At 48.7% G+C, this 19,980-nt stretch overlaps 12 non-coding genes and 2 pseudogenes across 12 annotated transcripts; all 14 read right to left on the bottom strand.

Moving 5' to 3' along the window:
• Positions 1–3,927: 3,927 nt before the first annotated feature.
• Positions 3,928–3,999, bottom strand: TRNAQ-CUG (transfer RNA glutamine (anticodon CUG)). The gene has a single exon. It is a non-coding gene; the product is annotated as a tRNA-Gln (tRNA).
• A 7-nt stretch (positions 4,000–4,006) lies between these two features.
• On the bottom strand, positions 4,007–4,078 carry TRNAE-CUC (transfer RNA glutamic acid (anticodon CUC)). Its single transcript has one exon. It is a non-coding gene; the product is annotated as a tRNA-Glu (tRNA).
• A 76-nt stretch (positions 4,079–4,154) lies between these two features.
• On the bottom strand, positions 4,155–4,226 carry TRNAQ-CUG (transfer RNA glutamine (anticodon CUG)). Its single transcript has one exon. It is a non-coding gene; the product is annotated as a tRNA-Gln (tRNA).
• A 7-nt stretch (positions 4,227–4,233) lies between these two features.
• Positions 4,234–4,305, bottom strand: TRNAE-CUC (transfer RNA glutamic acid (anticodon CUC)). Its single transcript has one exon. It is a non-coding gene; the product is annotated as a tRNA-Glu (tRNA).
• Positions 4,306–4,383: 78 nt separating this feature from the next.
• Positions 4,384–4,455, bottom strand: TRNAQ-CUG (transfer RNA glutamine (anticodon CUG)). The gene has a single exon. It is a non-coding gene; the product is annotated as a tRNA-Gln (tRNA).
• Positions 4,456–4,462: 7 nt separating this feature from the next.
• On the bottom strand, positions 4,463–4,534 carry TRNAE-CUC (transfer RNA glutamic acid (anticodon CUC)). Its single transcript has one exon. It is a non-coding gene; the product is annotated as a tRNA-Glu (tRNA).
• Positions 4,535–9,505: 4,971 nt separating this feature from the next.
• On the bottom strand, positions 9,506–9,577 carry TRNAQ-CUG (transfer RNA glutamine (anticodon CUG)). Its single transcript has one exon. It is a non-coding gene; the product is annotated as a tRNA-Gln (tRNA).
• Positions 9,578–9,584: 7 nt separating this feature from the next.
• TRNAE-CUC (transfer RNA glutamic acid (anticodon CUC)) lies at positions 9,585–9,656 on the bottom strand. Its single transcript has one exon. It is a non-coding gene; the product is annotated as a tRNA-Glu (tRNA).
• Positions 9,657–9,733: 77 nt separating this feature from the next.
• TRNAQ-CUG (transfer RNA glutamine (anticodon CUG)) lies at positions 9,734–9,805 on the bottom strand. Its single transcript has one exon. It is a non-coding gene; the product is annotated as a tRNA-Gln (tRNA).
• A 7-nt stretch (positions 9,806–9,812) lies between these two features.
• Positions 9,813–9,884, bottom strand: TRNAE-CUC (transfer RNA glutamic acid (anticodon CUC)). The gene has a single exon. It is a non-coding gene; the product is annotated as a tRNA-Glu (tRNA).
• Positions 9,885–9,961: 77 nt separating this feature from the next.
• TRNAQ-CUG (transfer RNA glutamine (anticodon CUG)) lies at positions 9,962–10,033 on the bottom strand. The gene has a single exon. It is a non-coding gene; the product is annotated as a tRNA-Gln (tRNA).
• LOC146204460 (uncharacterized) lies at positions 10,028–14,942 on the bottom strand (annotated as a pseudogene).
• A 27-nt stretch (positions 14,943–14,969) lies between these two features.
• Positions 14,970–15,041, bottom strand: TRNAQ-UUG (transfer RNA glutamine (anticodon UUG)). Its single transcript has one exon. It is a non-coding gene; the product is annotated as a tRNA-Gln (tRNA).
• A 3,776-nt stretch (positions 15,042–18,817) lies between these two features.
• On the bottom strand, positions 18,818–19,961 carry LOC146204458 (uncharacterized; annotated as a pseudogene).
• Positions 19,962–19,980: the final 19 nt, after the last annotated feature.

Genomic DNA, 19,980 nt, shown 5'->3' with positions numbered 1-19,980 from the left:
AAACGGTAGCTCTTGCGAACATAGAAAAGTTATGTCCTCCCCATTTGTTTGTTTGGGTTTTCACTTGCTCAACTTCACCGGCCCAACATTCCTTGCTTTCACGGTAATGCTTTAGTGGCAACCAAGGTAATTTCCTGGCATTATTGTCCATTGCATACTGGAGAACAGTTCAGGCGCGTATTGCCAGTTTCCGTGCCAAACTCCTAAACACTTTGCCCAACTAATTTCACTTCCACTTGCAGTGCAAAAAGCAGTAGCTTCTTTTACAACTTCTTGCACGCTCTCATGGTCAGTACAAAAAACCGCAATATCGTCCGCGTATGCCAAAACCCGAACTTCACTTTGAAAAAATCTATAACCGCGTATGTTTGGCCTTGTAAGCAATCTTAAACAGAAAGGCTCCAGATAAAGCGCGAACAAAAGGGGAGACAGAGGACAGCCCTGCCTTACTGACGACTGGACAGGTATACGATCGGTTAAATGCTTATTCACGACCAGTCTCGCTGAACAGCACTCGTAAATCATTTTCACGCCCTTTGTAATCACGGAACCAGCATTGACATACTCTAAAACAGAGAACAAAATTTCATGTACCACTTTGTCAAATGCTTTGTGGAGGTCTAATTGCATCATGGCTACGCGGTCATGCATCGCGTCACAACATTCGAGAACACTCCTTGCTGCGTGTATGTTAGTAAAAATGGTCCTTCCTTTTATACCGCATGTCTGATGTGGGCCTACAAGACAAGTAATTACACATTGGAGTCGTCGCCCTAATACTTTCATGTAAATTTTATAGTCAACATTCGTTAGACTTATAGGACGGTAAAACGCTACAGACTGAAGCTTAACTGGGTCATCTGTTTTCGGGATTAGTACAACGTGTGACATTCGAAAAGACGGAGGAGGTACGTTCTTTTCGTAGCATTCACTAATAACTCTTTCCAGTAAAACAGCCATTTCTGTTGGAAAGGCCTTGTATATGGCAGCACCAAAACCATCTGGTCCGGGTGACTTATTGGAATTTAATTCCCCGATAACGGCCTCAATTTCCTCGGAAGTAATACTTGCTTCAAGTGTCTGCGCAACTTCGTCTTCCACTCTTGACATCAGCGACAGAAAGTCTTTTCTGAAGCGTTCAATGTCCGGTGTTTTCAGGCTAAACAATTCCCTGTAAAATTCTACAAACGCCCGTTCAATCGTTTTCTTTTCCGAGGTAACTACGTTCTGATAGCAGATTTCGTTTATCTCTTTTGACACTGCGTACCGTTTTTCGTCACTAAGTGCCCTTTTCGTGGGCGTCTCTCCGAGCCACAGTTTTTCGCTGCGTGCCCTTATCACCGCACGGCGATACTTCTCTTCGTCTATCACCTCAAGTTTGGTTTTTATCTTTTTTATATCTTGGGCGAACAAGCCAGGCTTAACGCTCTCCATGCTAAGCATGTATTCAAGTGTGCTACGAAGATCTTTTTCTTGTTCTCTTTCTTTACGTCGGAGAGTGCATGCTCGGTCAATAGCAGCTATCTTTATATAGCACTTAAACTGCTCCCATGCTTGTATAAAATTAGAGTCATTTTGCAACATATGCGTAATATATTCTTTCACTTTGGTGGTAAACTCTTCATCCAGCAGCAGCTTTTCATTAAATTTCCATAGCTCCCAATTGAACTTTGTTGCCTTACTTTTCATGCCTAGAGTAATCATTACGAGGGAGTGGTCACTAAAGCTCATGGGAAGTGTTTGATATTCCGAGCACAAGGGCACACAATCAATAGGAACATATATTCGGTCCAACCTTGCATGACAGCTACCTTGAAAGTGCGTGAACATGGCTTGGCCTTCATGCGTCAGTATACAGCCAGCATCTTCAAGCTCTGCCTCATTAACAATGTCAATAAGTAACTCTGCACTCTTGTCACGAAGGACACGGTCTGTTGTTCTATCTTCCGGTCTACAGACACAGTTAAAGTCTCCAAGCAGGAGAACACGCCTCTCATGTATTAGGAAGGATTTCATATAGTGAAAAAACTCTTCGCGCTCAGACGTTCTAGTAGGCGCATAAACACAGATCACTCTCCAGTCCAATCCAGAAAAACTGAAATCACATATCAAAAGCCGACCACTCTCACACGAGAACACAGACTGTACGCACTCTATGCAATTTCGAATGAAAATGACACATCCCCCCGATCTTCCAACCGCATGACAAACGCAAACACTATACCTAGAACGATATATTTCAGCCATTTTATCTGTTTGTTGTTCGCTTTCCATTTTGCTCTCTTGAACTGCTAGCACATCAATTTCATTTTCCAGCAGAAGGCGGTTCAGCTGCTGTTGTCTCTCCGACGCGTTGACAGCCCTCTCACATTTAGCGTGGCTATGCGCAAGCTAGTGGATAAATTGGTCGCCATCTCAAGAAATTTTAAATCGCGAAACATTTCACTCACATCTCTTCTGCAGAAAGACAGCATTGCGGTTCAACTGTTGCATGGGTTGACCATTCTTCCGTTTTGGCGAGTCTGTCCATCGTTCCAAGCGCTGCTCCAGATCATGGACCGGGCTTGCGACGTCTCGACCGAAAGGGTACCCCCGCTATGGCAGAGGCACAGGTGACACAGTTCTGCGGTCTGGAGGCACATTTGGCCTTGGCTTGAAGGACGACCGGCGAAGGGGGGCCGCCTTCAGTGGAGGCTGTCCGTTTTCCGCTCCTCCTTGCGTTGATCCCTCGTTGACACTGTCTTCGTGCACACGCTTCACAGGCAAGGTAGAAGCAGCTGGCATCTCAGCTTCAGTGTCTCCCTGTTCCTCACTGTGTTGCGTAGACGAAGCTGGGCTTGCACCACTGGCATTGCCGTTTTCTTTCGTGGGTGTCTCGGTCCCAGCGACATTCGATAACGGAACTATCAAATCTGATTCACAGTGTTCTTTAGGGGCAGGGGTCTTCTCAGAGGACTGTTTGTTCTGTTCTGCCTCCTCAGTGATTCCACTGCTCGCTTCCTCGGCGTCCACTGCGTCCATCAAGTGCTCGCCTGCCACTTCACTCGGCACGGGGCCTGCAACGTTGGCATACGTGCGCACACACTGGAACTCGTCATGGCCGTAGCGACGACACAGCCCGCAGCGCGGCACACGACACTCACGCCGTATATGACCTTTCCCGTGGCACTGGAGGCAAAGCGGGGCTCTGCCTGGGACGTGGACGAGTGCGACGTCCTCGGCGACCCGAAGCTGATGCGGTAGGTCCTCAATGGTAACGCCCACTTTGATCTTCACCGTGACCGTTCGCGTCGTTGAAGCCTTGTCGACACACCCCTGCACTTTCCACTTTTCTCTTGATATTTCGGTCACTTTTCCAAAAGCCGCCAACGCCGCTCGCACATCATCGTCGTGCACGCCGTGAAGCAGCCAGAAAAGCTTCAACCTGATGCCTTGGTTACAGGGGTCAATGACCACGCAGCGGTGCTCCTTCACTTCAAAAGCTTCGGCTTGCAAAATCTTCGCTTTCCCCTCTTCACCTTTAAACGTTACCGCCCATACGTGATTCATTTGATATTCCCCGAGGGCAACCACTTCCGGCAAAAATGAAAGACGAGCGAGGGAGTCTCGAAAGTGCTCCACACGGTACGGCCTGGCTTTTATGTCGCCATGCAAAAAAAAACAGTATGTAAAACACTCGAACCTGTAGGCAGATGCGGCAGAACCAGTTCATAATCCTTGGCAGGCCTTTCCGTACTCCTGATACCACGGCCCAGCTGGGCCGCTGAATCCTCTCCTTGGGAGCACATGATACACACGTCGGTCACGCTCGGTGGCCGGAAGTAGAATCCACTAGACCACGCCGGAACGTGGCAGAGGATTGCAAGCGATAGCACAAGAGAATGCAGATGCGTAACATAGCCAGAAAAAAAAAAATAAAAGAGGCGCAGGTCTCACCGAGATTTGAAGTCGGATCGCTGGATTCAGAGTCCAGAGTGCTAACCATTACACCATGAGACCGCCATCTTTCCGACGCCGGGAATCGAACCCGGGCCTCCTGGGTGAGAGCCAGGTATCCTAGCCACTAGACCACGCCGTAACGTGGCAGAGGATTGCAAGCGAGAGCACAAGAGAATGCAGATGCGTAACATAGCCAGAAAAAAAAAAAGAGGCGCAGGTCTCACCGAGATTTGAACTCGGATCGCTGGATTCAGAGTCCAGAGTGCTAACCATTACACCATGAGACCGCCATCTTTCCGACGCCGGGAATCGAACCCGGGCCTCCTGGGTGAGAGCCAGGTATCCTAGCCACTAGACCACGCCGGAACGTGGCAGAGGATTGCAAGCGAGAGCACAAGAGAATGCAGATGCGTAACATAGCCAGAAAAAAAAAAAAAGAGGCGCAGGTCTCACCGAGATTTGAACTCGGAGCGCTGGATTCAGAGTCCAGAGTGCTAACCATTACACCATGAGACCGCCATCTTTCCGACGCCGGGAATCGAACCCGGGCCTCCTGGGTGAGAGCCAGGTATCCTAGCCACTAGACCACGCCGTTTTTTTTTTTTTTCTTTATTGCCTGACTTTGACACAAATACAACGCACTGGAAAACAAAACAACAGGAACAAAGGAATAATATATGTACACAAAGGTAGCTAGCGTTGCCTAACACCCACTGAGGGGCAGGCATTGTCACGTTTAAAATTCCTTGAGCACCGTCAAAGGTTCCAGCTTTGACAGCCACTCAGGAGCACATGGTTGCAATTTAAGCACGTCGAGCCATCGCTGCACACTTTCACGGAAATACATGCGGGCTGGCCGTGCATCTGGATCGCAGTGATAACCAGCCATTCGTGCGCGCCATATACTGTGGAGGCACATTAACATAACCTGGTCTAACGGCATATCATCGTGGTTATCCAATGGCAAGTACCTAATGCCGTGGGAATCAAGTGGCACCTGTTTTTTTAATGTCCTTTGCAGAACATCCCACAAATATACCCCCTCCCAGCAATGCAAAAACACGTGATCTATTGTCTCTGGCTGTTTGCAGATGAGACATTGGGCCCCCCACGGTAGGAACATACCCTTCTCCTCCATAAATGATTTTACACTCAAAGTACCGGTATGTAGCATAAAGAAAAACGTTTTAGCTCCCGGAGCAACTTGCATTTTCTTTACGCGTTTTAGTACATTACTTCCTGTGCCTCCATAGTATAAAGCTCGGTACAAGGGCACCGGGAACACCACTTCACAAACATCCTTGTATAATGTTCTCCTGTTAACATTACTTAAATACTCTTTCGAAAAACGTGCGCTTAAGAATTTCACACTCAAAACAATTTCCCTTAAGAATCCAAACAGAGAACCAGGCATACATTGAGTATAAACTACGAAATCAGGCAACGCTCGACCAAGTCTCTGTTGACACACTGTGCGCAGGAATGGATCGCTGGCATCCCTAAAAAACATAAACCGGTTGACAATCTGTCGCACAAACAAATGACCCAGACCAAGCCCCCCATGCTTCACCTGCCGGAACAAATTTGTCCGACTGCACCTCTCCCAACTCGAGGCCCAAACAAACACCGCAAAAACTCGATGCAATTTTTGCACATTTACACGGGAGCAATGCAACACTTGCATAACATACCATAACTTACTAATTAAAAACAGGTTGCAAACTGCGGCTCTTGCAAATATTGATAATTGAGCGCTTTTCCATTTCTCCGCTTTTTCACTGGTTTCTTTGACCTGCTCTCGCCAGTATGGCTCGCTTTCCTTGTAAAATTTCAAGGGCACACCCAAGTACTTTGCAGGCGTTGTAACCCACGACACATTAGCGAAAGTGTCGGGGGTCAGCTGCCATTCTCCGTGCCAAAATCCCAGGCACTTACCCCAGTTAACTTTACTCCCTGTGACTTTGCTAAAATGTTTTACCACATCCACTGTCCTCTTTATACTCTCCTTATTTACACAAAAAACCGCAACGTCGTCTGCGTAAGCCAACAATTTGACTTCTGACTCCTGCAGTCGAAAACCATCAATGTCATTGTTTTGTAGGATGCTTAAACACAACGTTTCAATATAAATGCCGAACAAAAGAGGGCTGAGGGGGCAACCTTGGCGCACCGAACGTCGTACGTTAATGGGGGCCCCCAGTGACTTATTGACAATTAATCTCGTAGTGCAGTTACGGTACGCCAAAGCCACTCCCTCTCGAATAACAGAGCCGACATTAACATAGTCTAATATACTTAACAGAATAGTATGTGCCACACAATCAAAAGCTTTCTCCAAGTCCAACTGCAGTAACGCAACACATGCATGAGTTGCATCGCAGCATTCGAGCACACTTCGCGCTTTGTGAATGTTCTGAAAGATAGATCGCCCTTTGATACCGCACGTTTGGTGAGGGCCCACTAGTTCGCATATAACCGTTTGTAGTCTGCCAGCAAGCACCTTCATATAAATCTTGTAATCAACGTTTGTCAGAGCAATGGGCCTGTAAGACGACAACTGCCTAAGCTTCTCTGGTTGGTCAGTTTTCGGAATAAGTACTGTGTGCGACGATCCGAAAGACGCAGGCAGTGCCTTCAGTTCATACGCTTCATTAAATAAGGCACACAACAAAGGTGATAGCTGTTCCTTGAACGCTTTATAAAAAGCCGCACTCAGGCCATCAGGCCCGGGTGATTTCCCTGGGTTTAAATTTTCTATTGCCTGCTGCACTTCTTTTTCGCTTATTGGCCGCTCCAGTCTTTCTTTTTGTTCGTCATCAATTTTTGGCATCGCGTCAAGAAAGGATTATTTAAAACGGTCCAAATAAACCTCTCGGGACGAAAATAGATCTTCATAATACTCCCGGAAAGCTTTCGCGATTCCTTCGTTATCAGTTTCAGTGCGTCCTGCCCAATCTACCTCTGCCACGTGATTTCGCCTTGCATTTGCTTTTTCTATTCCCAACGATCTTTTTGTCGGCGTCTCATCCATGGCCAATTTTTCCGCTCTTGCACGCACTAACGCTCCTTGGTATCTGTCTTCTTCTATCAAGTTAATCTGTTCTTTTATTTTTCGAATATCCTCTATCCATCTGCCGGGTGCCTTACATTCCTGTTCGTGTAGTTTTGCGAGCAAAGCCTTAAGCTGGGTTTCTGTAATTTTCTTCTCGTACACCAGGCAACTGGATCTGTCAATGGCTTTAATTTTAATCTGTTCCTTGCACAACTCCCACTGTTTCCAGATTTCGAGCCAAGTCCCTGGCCTCACTTTAATCAATTCATTCAATACCACGCGTCTAAAGGCATCATCCGTAAGCAATTTGTTGTTGAATTTCCATAACTCCCAGCTAAATGCATTGCTTCGTTTTTTGGTGCCGAATAAGCATTGCACCAAACAGTGATCCGTGAATGTCATAGGCACCACTCGGTATTCATTGCATGAATGAATCAAATCCAGCGACGCGTAAATTCTGTCCAGACGCGCGTGGCTAGAACCTTGGAAGTGCGTGTACTGAACGGCACGCGGTCCTTCCAAGCAATCAGCCACATCCTCCATATTCCATTCGCTTATTACCTGGCATAACATTTTAGTGCTCTTGTCTCTGAATCCGCGTGTGCTGGTTTTGTCTCGAGCATTCAGTACACAGTTAAAATCGCCCAGCAATATTACCTGCCTTTCCGTACTTAACTGCTGCATAACATTCTCGAAAAACACTGTTCTTTCCTCCACACAGTTAGGAGCGTACACACAAATAATGCGCCACTCAACACCGCTGTATACACAATCAGCCACTACACACCGTCCAGAAGAGCATGAGGAGTAGCCCTTTACAACCAGACCAGGCAGCTTTTTGACGAACAATACACACCCGGCCGATGTCCCAACTGCGTGGCTAACAATGGCGTAAAATCTAGCCGTGAAACGTCGCACCATGCTCCCGGTCTCTTCCTCCCCATCAACCTTAGTTTCTTGCACGGCAAGCACGTCAATATCGTGGTCAGTTAAGAGCCGGTGCACCTGGCTCTGCTTCTTTTTGCCTGCCAATCCCCTGACGTTTAACGTGGCTACTCTTAAGGTGGTTTCGGGCGCCATTTTCATCAAGGGTGAAGAGACCGAAAGCATGGTGCTTACCTTTCCCGTCTAGCGCGTTGCTAGACGCCGTCGTTGGATCCATCCCCGTCCGGTGCGAGCGGCTGACCCGGCAGCGGGGGCACTTTATCCGCTGCCCGTCTCTCTGATGATATGTTTGGCCGCGGACGTAGCGTGGACCGCCGGGATTGCCCCGTTTTTGCTGGTGGCTCGTCGACGCTGGGGGCTGACACCTGGTTACCTTCAGGTTCGGACTGTGTGTGGGATCGCTTGGCTGGGGCTGGGACGCTTGGCTTACGAACAGCACTGGTGTCCGAGTGGTCCTCCCCATTATCCTGTTCCATACCATTTGCCGGCTCAAGTGCCGTGCCTTCCTCATTGATAGTGAGCTCAGGTGCAGAGTCCGCTCTCCCCACATCCCTCGCAGCATTGCCGTTTTCTGCCGAGTCCACCGATGAATCCGTCTCCCGTGTCTTCGTTCGCACCTCTCCGGCACCCTTCGCCGCCTCCTCCGCCTCGACCACGTCCATTGTGAGCTCCGCCGACCGTTCCGCAGTTCCATGTCCCGCGGCCGAAGCGTACGAAAGCACACAGTCAGCCTCGTCATGTCCGTAGCGTCTACACTTTGGACAACGCGGTACCTTACATTCACGTCGAACGTGACCGGTACCGCGGCAGCGCAGGCACTGCATCGCTCGCCCAGGCACCACGACAAGGGCTAGCTCTCCGGCAACTCGCAGCTGGTGAGGCAAGTCGTCGACCTTAATGCCGGGTTTCAATTTGAGGAGCACAGTCCTCGTGGTGGACCCCTTCTCCTTGACGCCTTGAACTCTCCACCTTTCCCGGGTCACCTCGGTCACATTCCCGAACGCAGCAAAAGCCGTCCGGATGTCGTCGTCTGCCCCACCGTGCAACATCCAGTGAAGTCGCAGCTTCACCTGTTGGTCTTCGGGATCAATAATGAGGCAACGGCGTCCCTTAACTTCGATTTCCTTGCAAGCCGCCAATTTCTTCGTTGCTTCGGTGCTGCTTAACGTGACCGCCCAAACATGGTTGATCTGATACGCCCCCAACGCCACAACGTCGGGGAGCGCACCAGCCTTGACCAGGGCGTCGCGGAAATCCTCGACCCTGTATGGCCTGACTCGCACATCGCCGTGCAAAAAAAGCGTGTTAAAAACAACGCGTCCGGTGGGCAAAGTTGGCAGAATAATCTGATACTCGGTATCGTCCATGTCGTCGAGCCTGTTTCCGCGGCTGGAAAGGGCCGCTATCGCCGCTCCGCTGGAGCACATGATCCTGCGACCGTTCACTACGGTGTCCGGAAGTAGAATGATCCTAGCCACTAGACCACGCCGGAACGTGGCAGAGGATTGCAAGCGAGAGCACAAGAGAATGCAGATGCGTAACATAGCCAGAAAAAAAAAAAAGAGGCGCAGGTCTCACCGAGATTTGAACTCGGATCGCTGGATTCAGAGTCCAGAGTGCTAACCATTACACCATGAGACCGCCATCTTTCCGACGCCGGGAATCGAACCCGGGCCTCCTGGGTGAGAGCCAGGTATCCTAGCCACTAGACCACGCCGGAACGTGGCAGAGGATTGCAAGCGAGAGCACAAGAGAATGCTGATGCGTAACATAGCCAGAAAAAAAAAAAAGAGGCGCAGGTCTCACCGAGATTTGAACTCGGATCGCTGGATTCAGAGTCCAGAGTGCTAACCATTACACCATGAGACCGCCATCTTTCCGACGCCGGGAATCGAACCCGGGCCTCCTGGGTGAGAGCCAGGTATCCTAGCCACTAGACCACGCCGGAACGTGGCAGAGGATTGCAAGCGAGAGCACAAGAGAATGCAGATGCGTAACATAGCCAGAAAAAAAAAAAAGAGGCGCAGGTCTCACCGAGATTTGAACTCGGATCGCTGGATTCAGAGTCCAGAGTGCTAACCATTACACCATGAGACCGCCATCTTTCCGACGCCGGGAATCGAACCCGGGCCTCCTGGGTGAGAGCCAGGTATCCTAGCCACTTTTTTTTTTTCTTTATTGCCGGCTTCGACACACAATACACAACATACAAAAGTGATAAAACGTGTCAGCAAACCTTTAGCGGACACGACGCGTTAAAATTTATTCATCTCTACCAAGCTGTTAAGCTGGTCTATCCATTCTGGTGGTTCGGGGAGTGTTCGATACACTTCCCTCAAACGTACAACACTTTCTATAAAATGTACGCGCACAGGGCGCACATCAACATCTGCATTGTTGAACTGCATTCGCGTTTTCCACAAGCTGTGGAGGCCGTGGATCATAATCGTTTCCAGTGGACTATTGTAAGCGTGTAAAACCGGAAGGAATCTTATGCCGTACATATCTAGGGGTAATTCTTTTTTCAAAGTCCTTTGAAGCACATCCCAGAAAAAGATGGGATCCCAACAATCCAGGAATACGTGTTCTATGGTTTCAGCTTTCTTACATAGGTAACAGTTAGTTGTCCAGGGTACAAAAAGACCTTTTTCATGAAGCCATGTTTTTACTGATAACGTGTTAGTATGAAGTTTAAAGAAAAAGGATTTGACCGAGGGTAACACCGGCATTCTCTTCACTCTGTGCAAAACATCTCCTCCTGGGCCTCCACATAATGGCAAACGGTAAAGTGGAACAGGAATCATTGCATCCAATAAATCTGAGTACAATTTTTTCCGCGTGACATCACTCAAGTATTGCATCCGCGCATGCAGCATCCCGTATGCAAGTACCACTTCGCGTAGGTACCCTCTCACAGCACCACCCATAGCATGACAAGAGCATACCACATATCCTGGAAGGAGTCTGCACAGTCGGAGTTGCACAACTGTGCGCAGGAACATGTCATTTTGATTTCGCAGAAACATAAATCGTGAGACGACTTGCCTCAAAAACAAATGTGCAAGGCCTAGCCCACCTTTTTTTGCAGACAGGAACAAGTTTGTCCGACTGGTTCTTTCCCACGTCGATGCCCAAATAAAAACGGTGCAATAAAACACGGTGCAATTTTTGAATGCTGATCCGAGAGGCACTGAGCACATTCATGACATACCATATTTTTGCAGTGAGAAATAAATTGCACACGGTAGCCCGCGAAAATACAGATAATTGCCTTCCTTGCCACGTATCAGCCTTTTCTTTTGCATTTAAAGTTTCATATTTCCAATACGAATCAGGGTCCCGGTATGCTTGGTAGGAATCGTTGACCACTGCAGTCGAGAGTAGTACTCTGGCGTGTCTTCCCAACTGCCGTGCCAGAAGCCATAGCTCTTTTCCCAGTTTATTAACGCCCCCGTAGACTGACAATATTTGTGGACTACATTTGTGGCTTCACAGATGCTATCGTTATCTGAACAGAAAACCGCAATATCATCGGCATAGGCCAATATTTTAACATGCGCTGACTGTAGCCTGAAGCCCGTTACGCTCTCATTATTTCGGATAGTCGAGCAAAGAGGCTCAAGGTAGAGTGCAAAGAACAGGGGCGACATGGGACAGCCCTGCCTAACTGACGACCGCACTTGCAGGTTTTCGGTCAGTTCTCCGTTCACTATAATTCTCGTCGTGCAGTTGGCATACGCCATTCTGACGCCGTCTGTTATTAAATCCCCAACATTGGAGTGATCCAATAGGGCAAACAGCACATCATGCGACACCCGGTCAAATGCTTTTGCGAGATCCAGTTGGATCATTGCCACACGGTCACCAAGTGCGTCACAACATTCTAGTACGCTTCGCGCTACGTGAATGTTCGTGGCGTTGCTCCGTCCCTTTATGCCACAAGTCTGATGCGTGCCAACCAGCTTTGTTATCACACATTGCAGTCGTCTTGCCAACACTTTCATAAATATTTTATAATCAACGTTGGTGAGGCTTATCGGGCGATAAGACCCCACCAACAAACGCTTTTCCGGCTACTCAGTTTTCGGAATCAGTGTGATATGAGAAGTTCTGAAGGACAGTGGAACACGGTTTTGCTCATAAGCTTCATTGATAACATTCAGGAGGAGGTGATCTATCATTGGCTTAAACATTTTATAAAAGGACGCCCCTAATCCGTCAGGGCCCGGTGCTTTACCAGCTGGCAGAGCGTCTATTGCGTCCTCTATTTCTTCGACGCAAATTGGCATTTCTAGTCGCTCCTTTTCTTCATCATCAAGCTTGGGCATTAGTGAGAAAAATTCTGCTTCAAAATCACCTACCATTTTTCGCGGGTGACCAAGTAGGTCTTTGAAATGACCGGCAATTACATGTTTGATAATACTGCCGTCCGACGAAACATCATTTTCCGTATTTCCTTACGGCTCGCGTATCGCTTTTCGTCCGATAAAGCACGCTTTGTAGGTGCTTCAGCGGCCCACAGCTTCTCAGACCGTGCGCGAATAACCGCCGCTCTGTACTTATCTGTATCTAATCTTTCCAACTGTATCTTGATGCTCCTTAGTTCTTTGGAAAATGTACCTGGTTGAGCGCATTCTATACCAGTAAGGAATTCTAGTTGCTCACACAGGAGTTTTTCGTTTTGTTTCTGTTCATATCGCAGTTTACTACTTTTTTCAATTGCCTTCAGTCTTACTGCCTGTTTAAATTCTTCCCAGCCCACGGCAACACTTATCGGCTGCTCTGCAAGCAACTTTTTTAGCTCCTCCTCAACGTCCTTAACATAACCCTCGTCCTCCAACAATTTCGTGTTGAGTTTCCATAGGTCCCAATTAAAGCTGTTTTTGCTTTGATTTCTGCCGAAGTTTGCAATCACTAGACAGTGATCACTAAAGCACACTGGTCCAACCTCATACGATGTACACAGCGGCACTAATTCAAGCGATACATACAACCGATCAAGTCGTGCGTGGCTACTGCCTTGAAAATGAGTGAATTGCAGTTGAGTAGCATTTGCAAACACACTTCCAACATCTTCCAAGTTGTGACCGTGAATAACTGAATTCAGGATCTCCGCACTCTTATCCTTCACTGTCAAGCATTTTACACGGTCTTCAGCGCGACAAACACAGTTGAAATCCCCCAACAAAACTATGACCTTTTCACAATCTAGGTACGTCTGGAAACGTTCAAAAAACATTATTCTCTCGGAAGCTATATTAGGTGCATACACACACATAACTCTGAAGTTTACATCGTAATGTGAAAAATCAACAATCAGGAGCCGGCCACTTTGACACGAAAACAGCGACTGCATATTTACACCAACATTGTTACGTATGAAAAGGGCACAGCCGCCAGAGGAACTAACTGAATGACACACACAAACGTCGAAATGCAGTCGGAAAGCAGACACCATTCGATCTGTCGCTTCTTGGCTATCAATTTTGGTTTCTTGAACAGCTACTACGTGCTGATCGTTCTCAATGAAAAGGCGATTAAGCTGGCACTGTCGCCTTCTTGCTCCGAGGCCCCGTATGTTTATTGTAGCTACACGTAGCGCTTCAGGGAGGTTGATTGCCATGTCGAAGAAAGGAAAGGACCCTATCTCATGGTGTCTACCTAAACGACACACCCCGGAACCCCATGCCACCTATGTATGGCATGAACTACACAAAACTACGGAGGCGGTTTACCCGCCTGCCGTGTTTCTACAGGAATGTTCGGACGCGGCTTCAAGGTCGAACGCCTCATACCTGATGATTTAGTCGGCGGCTCGTCTCCGCCACTGGCACCAAGTTGGGGCACATTAGGAGCGAGTTGCTCGTGCGGCCGTTTTCCGACCGTTTGGCTGACCGCTGTACCGAGAACGTCCATGGGCTGGGTGTCGCTAACCACAGAGTCAGATAATGTCACAGCCGCACCATTCGGCACGACGGCGACGGCCGACGCAGACTCTGGGGAAGACTTCTCGGGCGTTGCGCCAGCGACAGGTTGACACTCCAGTTGATCCGTCTGTGGGGCGCCCACCGTGGTCTCTTGCAGCGACGATACATTAGCCGTTCTCGATGCCTCCTCCGCGTCGGCTTCATCCATGAGCAGTTCGGCAGCGTCTACGCTGCTCACGGGCCCGGCGACGCTGGCGCACGTCCGAGAACACTGGGTCTCGTCATGTCCGAAGCGACGGCAGGAACCGCACCGTGGAATGCGGCAGTCGCGCCGAATGTGGCCCGTGCCTCGACACCGCAGACAGAGGGGAGCCCTGCCCGCAACGACCACAAGGGCTAGCTCTCCAGCGACGTTCACCTGGTGGGGCAGGTCGTCCAGCTTCACGCCGGCATTCAACTTCAACGTCACCAGCCTCGTGGTCGAACCCTTATCCGCCACACCCTGTGCGTGCCCCCGCTCCTTAGATATGTCGGTCACTGCTGAACGGCGCGAAAGCGAGCCGCACGTACTCGTTCGGTACGCTGGGCAGCAGCCAATGTAGCTTCATTCGGATGTCTCGGTTCGCCGGGTTAATCACGAGGCATCGAGCAGATTTCACTTTCAGCTCACCCATTTGCACAATCTTCTTTACGCCCACGTCGTCCTTAAAGGACGACGTGGGCGTAAGGCCCAAACGTGGCTCATGCGGTACGCCCCGAGGGCGATAACTTCCGGCAGGAGCGATAGGGGAGCGAGCGCATCCCGGAAATCTTCCACCCGGTATGGGAGGACCCTGATGTCTCCGTGCAAGAAAACAGTGTTTAGAACGAATCGTCCTGTAGGCAAACTAGGCAATACGACCTGGTATTCTTCACCCGATGCAAAAACCCTGTCACCGCGGCTCGACATGGCCGCTGTAGCCGCTCCAACGGAGCTCGTCATAACACGTCCGTCACGCTCGGTGGCCGGAAGTGGAATCCCGACCACGTCGGAACGTGGCAGAGGATTGCAAGCGAGAGCACAAGAGAATGCAGATGCGTAACATAGCCAGAAAAAAAAAAGGCGCAGGTCTCACCGAGATTTGAACTCGGATCGCTGGATTCAAAGTCCAGAGTGCTAACCATTACACCATGAGACCGCCATCTTTCCGACGCCGGGAATCTAACCCGGGCCTCCTGGGTGAGAGCCAGGTATTCTAGCCACTTTTTTTTATTTACCTGTTTTTTTTTTGAGACAAAGGAAATACATTGTAATAAAAAAACACTTCAGCCTGCTTTGGCTGAAGTGATACATTAAAATTTCCTGAACTGGATCAGTTCATCCAATACATTCAGCCATGAAGGTGGCTCAACCTGCGCCCGATAAACTTCACGTACATAGCACAGGCTTTCAACAAAGTTTTCTCTCACCGACAGGACATTGACATCTGCCTTCCTGACTGCCATTCGTGTCTTCCATAAACTATGGAGGCCGAGCAGCATTATCATGTCGTAGGGAATACCTGTGTGATCATTGTCTGTTGGTAGATAGCGTATTCCTATAGGTGTTATGGGCAAATCCTTCTTTATGGTACGTTGCAGAATATCCCAATAAAATACCGGATCCCAGCATTCAATGAACACGTGTTCGATGTTCTCAGGCTTTTTACATAATAAACAGCTTGTGGTCTAGGGTACAAATATTCCTTTGTCATCTAGCCAGGTCTTAACGGGAAGTGTACTAGTGTGCAGTTTGAAAAAGAACGACTTCGTACTTGCTTTGATCTGCATCTTTTTAACTGTTTGTAAAACATCTTGCCCTCGGTCTCCATTGTTTATCATTCGGTATAAGGGAACTGGCATCATGACATCTATTAAGTCACTATACAATTTTTTCTTGTTCACCAGACTTAGATATTCTATCGAGAATCGAACCTTCAGTATATAGGCAGAGTCAACAATCTCCTTTAAATATCCCTTCAACCCGCATATTGGCCACCCTGCAGTAGACACAATAAAATCTGGAAGGGCATTTGCTAGACGCACTTGCATCATTGTACGTAAGAAGGGCTCACTTTGATCCCTGAAAAACATAAAACGGGAGACGAGTTGCCGAACAAACAAATGTGAGAGGCCGACACCACCATCTCGAACTGATCTAAATAAATTGGTTCGTTTTGTCCTTTCCCAGTTGGACGCCCAAATGAATACAGCAAACACTCTGCGCATTTTTTGCACATATACGCGTGACATAGAAAGAAACTGCAAAACATACCACAATTTGGAGATTAGAAAAATGTTGCATACGGATGCCCTCGCAAACATGGATAATTCTCTACCTTGAAAAGCCCCTGCTTTCTCCTTCACTTCGGCCATCACGTCCTTCCAGTTATCGGCGCTCCTGTTATAATATTGCAGTGGCACTCCCAAGTACTTCGATGGAACGGTTGTCCACTGGAGGTTCGCAAAAGACCTCGGCGCAATTTCCCAATTTCCGTGCCAGAAGCCGACACTTTTGTCCCAGTTAATCTCAGCGCCGGTCTGTTCACAAAAGTTTTTGGCAACGAAAATTGCTTCTTGAACACTTTTTTCGGTCGCTACAAAACACCGCAATATCATCCGCATAGGCAAGAACTTTCACCTATGACGACTCAATACGAAAACCGTTAATTAGTTCGGAGTTGATCAGTTTAAGACAAAATGGCTCCAGGTATAGAGCGAAAAGTAAAGGAGAGAGTGGGCAACCTTGTCTTACTGAAGACCGCACGGGGACAGTTTGGCTTAAGCTTTTGTTAAGAATGATTCGAAAGGTGCAATTGTCATAAACCATTTTTAGACCATCAAGAATAACACATCCTACATTTGCATGTTCGAGCACGCTGTACAGAACTTCATGCGATACCCGATCGAATGCCTTTGCCAGGTCCAGTTGGATCATTGCTACTCGACCAGCAAAGTCATCACAACATTCCAGAATACTACGCGCAACATGAACATTTGTGCATATACTGCGCCCTTTTACTCCGCAGGTTTGGTGCGGTCCAACGAGTTGTATGATCACACTTTGCAGGCGCTTGGCCAGAACCTTCATGAATATCTTGTAGTCGGTATTGGTCAGCGTAATCGGGCGATAAGACCCTACCGACTGCAGTTTCCTTTGGTCATCCGTTTTGGGGATTAGCACTACGTGACCAGTACGAAAAGACAGCGGCATTTGTTTTTCTTTGTACGCTTCCGTGATCACCGCATGTAAAGCTGGGCTAATTTCATCTCGAAAGGTCTTATAAAAAGCGGCACCGAGGCCGTCGAGCCCTGGCGTCTTCCCAAGGACTAGCTCGTCAATTGCGCTTTCAACTTCACCAATGCTGATAGGTTGTTCTAGGCGAGCAACCGTGGGCTCATCTAATCTGGGCACTAGCGATAAAAATTCATCACGCAGTTCGCACCTCGTTCTTTTATTCCCTACCAGTTCTGTATAATATTCCACAAAGGCCTGCTCAATTTCCTTCTTGTCGCTGGTAATCTCATTGTGGTACCGAATCTTCCGGATTTCTTTCGGTTGCATACCGCCTTTCATCGCACAACGCACGTTTGCTCGGTGCTTCACCTGCCCACAACTTTTCGGCCCGCGCTCTTATCACTGCCGCTCTGTACTTGTCTGTCTCCAGAGCTTCTAGCTGGTTGTTTATTTCTCGGATTTTGTTTATGTACATGCCAGGCGCTGCTGTTTCCATACACATTATGAAATCCAAATTGCACTTCAATTCTTTCTCCATTTTCCGACATCTTTGATTAAGTATTGTTCCTCGTTCTATCGCAATCACCTTGACGTCGTTCTTAAATGATTCCCACTTTGCTGCGTAGCTCCATGAGCGAGTCGAGGGCATTTTAGCTATCTCTTCTTTAATTCGCTCAATGAATTCTTCATTTTCTAGAAGTTTTACGTTAAGCTTCCAGAGGTCCCAACTAAACCGTGACTTTTTGGGCTTGTTATCAAACGTAACCATCACAAGACTGTGATCGCTGAACGAGAGGTGCTTTAGATCATATTTTTCACATGCTGTGACAAGTTGCAAGCTGGCGTACACTCTGTCTAGTCTCGCATTACTGCCGCGTTGGAAATGCGTAAAACCGGGATGTGAGCCTTGTGACAGTACACTGCCAAGATCTTCCATATTATAGTCTTGAATTAGTGAGTTCAGCAACCGAGCGCTCTGATCGCGAATCGGGGACTTGGGTACTCGATCTTCTGTTAAGCAGACACAGTTGAAGTCACCCACAAGAATAACACTTTTCGCGCAATTTAGGAACGCTTCAACCTTCTCAAAAAAAGCAACACGCTCAGTCTGATTGTTAGGTGCATACACACATATAACACGCCAAGCACTACCAGACAGTGCAAAGTCAACAACCAGTAACCGGCCATCTTCGGATGCTACGACATTTTCCTCCACAATGCCCAGATTGTTTCTCAAAAATAGGGCGCAACCACCCGAACTTCCAACAGCATGACATATACACACATTGTATCGCGACCGAAAATTGGCAACCATTCGATCTGTATGTTCCTCACTCTCAATTTTGGTTTCTTGCAAAGCGATAATGTCCAAATCATTTTCTAGGAAAATTCGGCTGACTTGACGCTGACGCTTGATCGCTGCCAGCCCCCTGACATTCAACGTCGCTATGCGCAATGGCATATGAAATAATATTCCCTTATCTCTGGAGGAACACACAAATCGTGCAGTGCTCACCTCAGGGCACCATGTCGCGGCAGCGGTTTCCGTGCTCAGCGGATTAACACTTGTGTCCACGCTGTGCCAGCCTTTACTAGAGGCTCGATGCGCTTCTTCTGGGTCGTCCTCCATGCGTAGTCAAGTGTGTCGCACACGTTGCTCCGGCATCCGAAAAGGACAAAGTTACCACAGAAGCAGCGCTATTTCGGCGTCGCTTCTGCTGTTCTTCTATCAGGCGGAATACTTGGCCTTGGTTTAAATGGCGCTCGCCGCGTCGGTGTCGCTTTGGTGGGCGGCTCCTCCACTGCTGCACCGTCACTTAGCTGGTCGCCTTGTACCGCTTGAAGATGAGAGCGTTTTGTGGCCGAAACAGCGGTGTCTTCCATATTTGCATCTTTGACATTTTGTAGGGTGCTTGGTTCGTTCCTTGAGGTATCCTCCATTTCGACAGTAGGCGTCTTCTCCCGATTTTTCTTTTGCTCCTGTTCGAGTTGAGGCAGTTCATGCTGCGAGGCCGTCGTCGCCACTGTGTGTTCACCGCTTGAAGGTTGCAGGTCTTTTGCAGCAGCAGATGGTAAAACACCTGCTCCCTTTGACGCTTCCTCAGCCTCCACCTCATCCATGACATGTTCCGCCAGCTCACTGTTCCTTGCCGGGCCCGTCATGCTGGCGTACGTGGGAACACACTGGCTCTCATCATGCCCAAATCGCCGACAACGCGAGCACCTAGGCACTCGACAGTCGCGACGAATGTGGCATTTCCCTACATCGCAGGCAAAGGGGGGGCCTCCATGCGACTACTAAAAGAGCTGGCTCACCTGCGATACGGATTTGGTGGGGAATGTCTTCAGCTGTGACACCTTTGTTCAGATTCAGGCTCAGCATTCTAGTTGTGGACCCCTTTTCGGTGACGCCCTGAACATGCCACCTCTCTTTCGACGTTTCCGTCACTTCACCACATGGTCGGAACGCCACCCGCACATCTTCGTCAGTCACATTGTGGAGAACCCAGTGCACCTTGACTCGTACTTCCTGCTGGTTGGGGTCGATAACGATGCAACGACGTTCCTTGACGGAAATGCTTTCAGCCGCGAGCGCTTTCTGAATGGCCTCAGAACTCTTAAACGTAACCGCCCACACGTGATTCATTTGGAATGCTCCCAGGGCTACAACCTCTGGGAGCAAATCCAAACGGGCAAGGGCATCCCTGTAGTCGTCGACCCTATACGGCCGCGCCCGAACGTCGCCGTGCAAAAATACTGTGTTCAAAACGATACGACCTGTAGGTAGGTGGGGCAGCATCACTTCGTATTCCTCGTTATCATGAACGGCAATCCTGTTTCCGCGGCTCGGCTGAGCCGCT

Source organism: Amblyomma maculatum, chromosome 1 (genome assembly GCF_055883805.1).
Source record: "Amblyomma maculatum isolate TAMU_Amacu chromosome 1, ASM5588380v1, whole genome shotgun sequence".
In the NCBI taxonomy this organism is placed as follows: Eukaryota; Metazoa; Arthropoda; class Arachnida; order Ixodida; family Ixodidae; genus Amblyomma; species Amblyomma maculatum.
Note: the sequence above shows the minus strand (reverse complement) of the source record. Positions and strands in the feature narration are given on the sequence as shown.